General features: G+C 47.1%; 1 long non-coding RNA gene across 2 annotated transcripts; it reads right to left on the reverse strand.

The window, feature by feature from the left end:
* Positions 1-938: 938 nt before the first annotated feature.
* On the reverse strand, positions 939-2,966 carry LOC141041640 (uncharacterized). Of its 2 annotated transcripts, none has more exons than XR_012202444.1 (3): positions 2,492-2,966; positions 1,702-1,928; positions 939-1,501 (listed from the first exon to the last, which is right to left on the reverse strand). It is a non-coding gene; the product is annotated as an uncharacterized lncRNA (long non-coding RNA). The 2 variants fall into 2 exon arrangements; XR_012202443.1 differs by having other exon boundaries at positions 2,009-2,966.
* Positions 2,967-6,508: the final 3,542 nt, after the last annotated feature.

A 6,508-nucleotide genomic window follows, 5' to 3' on the forward strand; every position in this document is an offset into this window, starting at 1 on the left:
TTTCTTTTGTCTTTTTATAAAAAAATATTTTCTTTTGCCTTTTTTTTCTAACAAGTGGACCGCAGGGACCGAGCGAGGGAACTACATCTAATAAGAAGCGAACTTCATCAAGATGTTTTGGTTTCTGTTCATGAACACGATAGAGTGAATTAACATTTTTTTTTTCTATGGTGTTTTTGTAAGTATACTGCAATAGTTTTTATAAAAATCTTGCGTTTGTTTTCAGGTGAACTGAATACACCCAACATATAAATTACATACAAGAATTCATTCACATGGCCAAAATAATATGAAAAAAACACACAGACACACTAAACTACCATGCCGCAGTGCCGCCCGGCAGAACTGATCTGCACGCCCGCTCGCACTGACCTGCATGCACACACCGGCGACCTACTGCAGCAGTGAGTCAACCGAACTACATGGAGGCGGCAACCGAGCTGCACATGGGCAAAATAACTCCATGAGACCTTTTGCGAGCTGCTTCCCACGCACCACAGACTGCACACATGCACGGGCCGCACTGCATGGACGCGCCGGCGGACTGCAAGGAAGCGAGCTCACCCGAAGCAGCGCACACTACCTGCAAGCAAAAACTACAAATTTTTGCAAGTGTACCACATCACTCGCGTCGCCGAGCTGCACGGCGATGGTCGCTGGACTGCAGAGTGGCCGTGTTGAAATGCATCCATCCAAAAGAGGAGGTCACCTGAAAAGGACGTTTTCGTGCTTTGAATTGTGTGGACGAGGCAAGAGAACTGCATTAGGTTATTGACCAAAATATTTCTTTTAGTTTTTTTGGCAACGTGTACGACAAGGTGAGCTTCATCGTCCTTTTTTCTGCAAAAGCGCACCACAAAGGTTTTCTCAATGAGCTGCATCGATTTTCAAAAAGTTATAAACTTGCCCAGAAAAAATTGCAAAAGGAACTCCAAAAATAATAAAAGTGAGCTCCTCTGTACATTCTTTTTCACAAAGTGAATCACTGAGGGGTTTACAAACGAATGGAACATATGTATAACGAAACAGAGAAACTTGCACATCACAAGTACACAAAAAACATGAACCAACACAGAGAGACAAACAAAACTTGAGAATCCCTGGGCAACTGTGCACTGCGCTGCGAATCTAAGCAGACACAACTTTATGAACTGCATGGGGGTTACAAGGAAAAACACCAAGCCCCTGTAAAATTACGTGCATGCATTGCTAGAAAGAAAGAGAATGGTTCGGCCACAAACAAGTTGTCCAATGCATTCGCATGCCCAGCCCATGGCTCCACAAGTCCAAGTTTTTTTAGAAACTCCACAAGTCCAAGTGGCTAGCAGCCTAGCAATGCATGCACGTAACCTCTATATGGGATTGGGTTCTGTATCTTGTGTGAGACTTTATTTTGAATCGTTGACGTGGCCGTAACTGAATCCAATATCTGAAATTGAGCAAAGTACCCATCCTGTTTATCTTCAGTCTGAAACTCCCATCCCTTTATCAGGTGACAGCACTACACGGTCCAAATAACTCCTTGTATTATTACCTTTTTGTGGAAGCAAGATGCAATTGTTTCCAGTCTAGCTATTGAAAACATAGACAGCAAAATGATGGATGATGGCGTTAACAGACTATGAAAGCATCAGATTTGACAAAACTAAAGATGGTAAATAGGGTAAGGAACGAAATAGGTGACATGTCCAATGAGCTCACCGGAGACCAAGCCTTTTGCTACTTGTGAGCTGCGTCGACATGAGTACCGAGCTGCACCACTTGGATGCAGGCGTGGCCGTGTAGTGCTTGCCCGTGCCACCAGAACCGTCTGCGATGAGATAGCGAGCTACATGTTCCGCGGACACCGGACGACACCACTTGGACACAAGCGCGACCGTGTACTGCTTGCCCGCACCACCGGAACCACGTACCGTGAACCAGCAAAGCTGCGCCAACAGTAGAATAACACAATTATCACTTAAGCACCCACCAGTGTCTAATTGCACTGCAGAAAACACAACAAAACCTGACAAAATCTAAATGCACAAGTCCAACTGCACGGCCGTAACATTGGAGCCGCGTGCCACAAGCCAGTGAACTGCAAGGCGCCGGCCGGCGTGCTCGCGTACGCCCAGGCTACTGGACCTGGGTTGAGCCAAGGAACTGCATGCCCAAGCAGCTCCCAATCCTGCCATCAGTGGCCACCCACGCACAATCTCGAGCCACCATCAGAAGCAGCCCGGTCAGGCACGCGCCTATGAGCGACAGAAGAGCAGCTCTTCTATGGAGTAGAGAGGTCAGGGAAGGGAGGGGATTCGCGGTGGCAGTGGATGAACCACACGAGAGCGCGCAGCGCACTGCTCGCAGGATCTGACTGCACTGCACTAGGTGCGAAGCCAAACTGCACGGAGAGAGGTGGTCGCCCCTCTCGTCCTCGTCGCAAGGGGATTGGTGGCCCTCTATGGCAACGAGCACCGCGCACGCAAGGCGGGAGGAAGGTGGGGGACACCTGGTTGGGCTTCCGGTGGGAGAGGAGCTCGGATCCGTCGTCGGCTGGGCACAGGGTGGCGTGGGGGTGCTCAGATCCGTCGCCGGCCGGGCGTGGGCTGGCGAGGGAGTTCCGATCCGCCGCCGGTTCGGCGCGGGGTGGCGGACAGCCCGATCCGTCACCGGCGACACATGGGGAAGATGCAGCAGCCTTGGAGGAAGACGAGCCGGGGTGCGGGGTAGTCGGGGGATGAGGCGCCGTGGCGGGAGCTCGTCGGAGTGGGCGCTTGGCGGCGGCGGAAGGTCGTCGGGCGCAGGGGAACCGCGCACGTCTCACTCCGGAGCGGTGGGTTGCCAGGGCAGGAGAGATACGCGGGCGGCGGCACGGCCCCGACGTTGGAGGCACGAGCCCCTGGCGTCCCCGGCAATGGTAGGTGGAGGGGAGGTGGGAGGAGGCTGCAGCGCAGGTAGAAGGGGGAAGAGAGGGGATCGGGCGCGGAGGAGGTGGTGGTGGTGGTGCTGGTGGGAGTAGATGTTAGGCCTTGATGCCTAGGAAGGTGCTTAGAAAAATAAATCGGGTTTATCTGAAGCACCGGTGCCTATTTTATAGGACGCTTAGTTAAGCGTCTATTCTGTACAAATAAGCACCAGTGCTTAAGAAAATCCTGGTTTATTTTTTTAAGCATCTCTTCTAAGCACCTCCCATTGTACAAGGCCTTAGCAGAATAACGTCTTAAGGGTGTTATTAGTTCGTCACCCTGGGTGAGGAATAGTTATTCTTCACCCCCTTTATTTTACCATCAATGCATCGTAATTTTACGTTTCGTAAGTTTTGTCTTATTTCTGACGTAAAAAGAGACCATAAGAAAAAAAATATAATCGTCGTAAAAAATATTTTATGTTATGTAAAGTTACAAACGTAAAAATATAGTGTAAAATACACATAAACTGTAAATTTTCTTGTCTTATGCCCTATATTTTTATTTTTTTTATATCAAATTTTACATAATGAATCAATAAAAATGTAACTATTTGAATTCCAAACGTAATTTAATTATGAAATGATCGTAAGATTACCTCGGGTGAAGAATAATTTATTCTTCACCCTGGGTGATGAATAGTAACACTATATATATACACACACACACATAAACACTATTCTGATCACGGGATCAGAATATTATTCTGATCACAACATGAACTTCCTGAGTTACACGTCTGAACTTCCCTTTGTAGGAACCCGGCCTTCGGGCTATCTTCGCAACCGTGTCTCTCCGCACGAATTATTGTGGTTAGTTGTATTCTATGTGATGTAAGTGTAATCTGCAAACGATTTTTAGCAACTAAATACCCATTTTAAATAGTAATCTCGCTCATAGGCGGATTTTCCACTCGAGTCGTGATGAACTCGCGTTTTTTGCAATTTTACTGCCTGAGTTGTTCGACCTGAACTTCCCCTGTGCTAGGTTGAACTTCCGCTAACATTGCCCAAATGAGACTTGCTATATACCGCTGGAAAGCTATGGACACGAGTATCATGACCCAAATTAAATTTTTGGCAAAATGTAAGCGGTTTAAGAGCAGTTTTGAAAACCGTTTTTTCTTCACACAAAAAACGTGAATCGTATTTTCGATCGCATTTCTAAACCGTTTATCGGAATGAGGCAAATAATATGGCGTTGGAAAGCTGCTGCAAAACCGGTCCTTCCACATGTGGAAAGTTTTCTCTAGTTCCCTATGGATAAAGAGTAATTTGGAAAATTTTAGAATTTCATGGACCGAACTGCCGAGTTCGTATTTTCGATGTCATTTCTAAACGACTAATCCAATTGAGGCAAATGATATGGCGTTGGAAATCTTATGAAAATGCGCTACGCTTTCATGTTAAAAGTTTTTTCTAATTTTGAACGGTTTAAAGGTAATTTAGAAAACGATACAAGTTTCACCGAGTTTGTATTTTCGAGCTATTTTTTTTAACCGTACGTCCGAATGCAACAAATGATATGGCGTTGGAAAGTTTGAGGAGATGCGAAACTTTTTGCTATATATTGTTTCTCCCAATTCCTTACGGTTTTATTGATTTCTTAACACACCATTTCCAAACGTACAAAAATTATTTTTTTCTATGAATATGGCCCTTGTTCTATACACTAACTTCAACGGTGAAGGTTTTGGATCTCTCCATCTTTTTAGTGTTAAAATATCGAATGGTGTCTTTTTTTATAAATGAGAAAACCCATTTTTAATAACTTTTTGAAACGCACTATTTTTTTACTTTGACCTTCTTTATTTTTCATAATGAACATTTGAACTTCGTTGTTATTGAAATTTGAACCTTTGGGCCTTTTTTATAAACAGGGAAATCATAGTTTGTAATAAACATCAAACCACCTCGTTTTCTAAATTTGAACTTCTAAGTATTGTTTAGAAATGGTTAAACATACAAAATAAAATTATGGTTTTTTCCATTTTTCTACAAAGTCACTATGTTACATCTTGTGAACTTTTGATGCTTTTTTTGTCGCGACATTCTATTCATTTTTTGTTTTTGGTGAAATGGCCTGGGCGGTCCCTTTTTCTCATTTGATGAATTTCTTCTGTATGTGGTAGACGTGAACTAAGGAATTTCTGAAACATGAACTTCAGGTGGTATCGAAATTCAAGAAAATTACACACAACAATACACATACATTGCGCGTGCCACATGGATGACCAACACATCAACAAGCTTGGTACCAACATACGTCTTCTAAAATCTTGAAATATGGCATGTAGACCTAGTATAACTTCCTAATCATCTCCATTAGCACTAGCATTTTCGCACATCTCTAAAGATGTAGTAGAAGATATGTAAAGTCTGAACCGAAGAGAGGGGTTGCCTAGGCCATTTTTCATTGGTTTTAACAGAACACACACAGTTTCTAAACTCACACACTTTTTTCAAAGTGCGGTTTTTTTGCTCAAAGTGCAGTTTCAACAATGCTCAAACCTCAAACCAATTCATCCATCAGATACATAAAAGTGCCATCCAGGTGCAGTTTTTTCAGAGGACAAACACAAAAACAAAAGTACAGAGAAGATCAATTCCTTCAGAAGAGATAGTTTAGAGAAGGTCAAATCCTTCAGGAACAGCCGTCCAGTTTTTCAGGTCGCGCCATACTGATGGGTTGTGGAGAGGTGGCTACAGAGGTGGTTGGGCCGGAGGGCGGCGGCGGAGGCGGAGCTGGTCGGGGCGGAGGGGGTTGTCGGGTGGTGCCTGCAGAGGAGGTTGGGGTGGTGGGCGGCGGCGACTGTCCGGTTGGGGCGGGGCCGGGCGGCGGTGTCTCCGGTTGAGGACGGGGCGGGCTGTGGTTGGGGGCGGGGCGGGGCGGCAGCGTCTCCGGTGACAGGGCAGGCGGCAGTTGGGGGCGGGACGGGGCGGGGCGGCGGCATCTCCGGTGACCAAGCAGGCAGTAGTTGGGGGCGAGACGGGGCGGGGCGGCGGCGTCTCCGGTGACCAGGCAGGCGGCGGTTGGACGCTGCGGCGGCGCGTGCTGGCAAGGGAGAGAGGAGAGGGGTGTCGCGGTGGGGATGGATCTGGCTGTGGCCGGGGGTGGGCGGCGGCGTGAGGCGCGCTGGGGCAGGCGGTGGGCGGCGGCGGGCGGCGCGCTAGGGCCGGCTCTGGGCGGCGGCGGGCGGCGCGCTGGGGCCAGCGGTGGGTGGCGTGGTGCGAGAGGTGGGGGTAGTTGGGAAGGTCGAGACGTGGGGAACGGGCCGGTCGAAGGGGTTTGATGGACCGGCCAGGTTTTCTCCTTTTTCGTTTTCGGGATCTCGGGAACACCTAATCGGGCCTATATAGGGCCGCTGTGATCAGTATAACTATTCTGATCCCAGGATCAGAATAGTGCTACTATCTCTCTCTATCTCTCTCTCTACATATATATATATATATTGGATTATCTTCAACATTGGATTTATCTTCACGTTCTATTTTCATCTCATTGCTAATCTCTCTCTCTCTCTGTGTGTGTGTGTGTGTGTTCAACCACATTCACTTATG

Source organism: Aegilops tauschii, chromosome 2 (genome assembly GCF_002575655.3).
Source record: "Aegilops tauschii subsp. strangulata cultivar AL8/78 chromosome 2, Aet v6.0, whole genome shotgun sequence".
NCBI classification, from domain to species: domain Eukaryota; kingdom Viridiplantae; phylum Streptophyta; class Magnoliopsida; order Poales; family Poaceae; genus Aegilops; species Aegilops tauschii.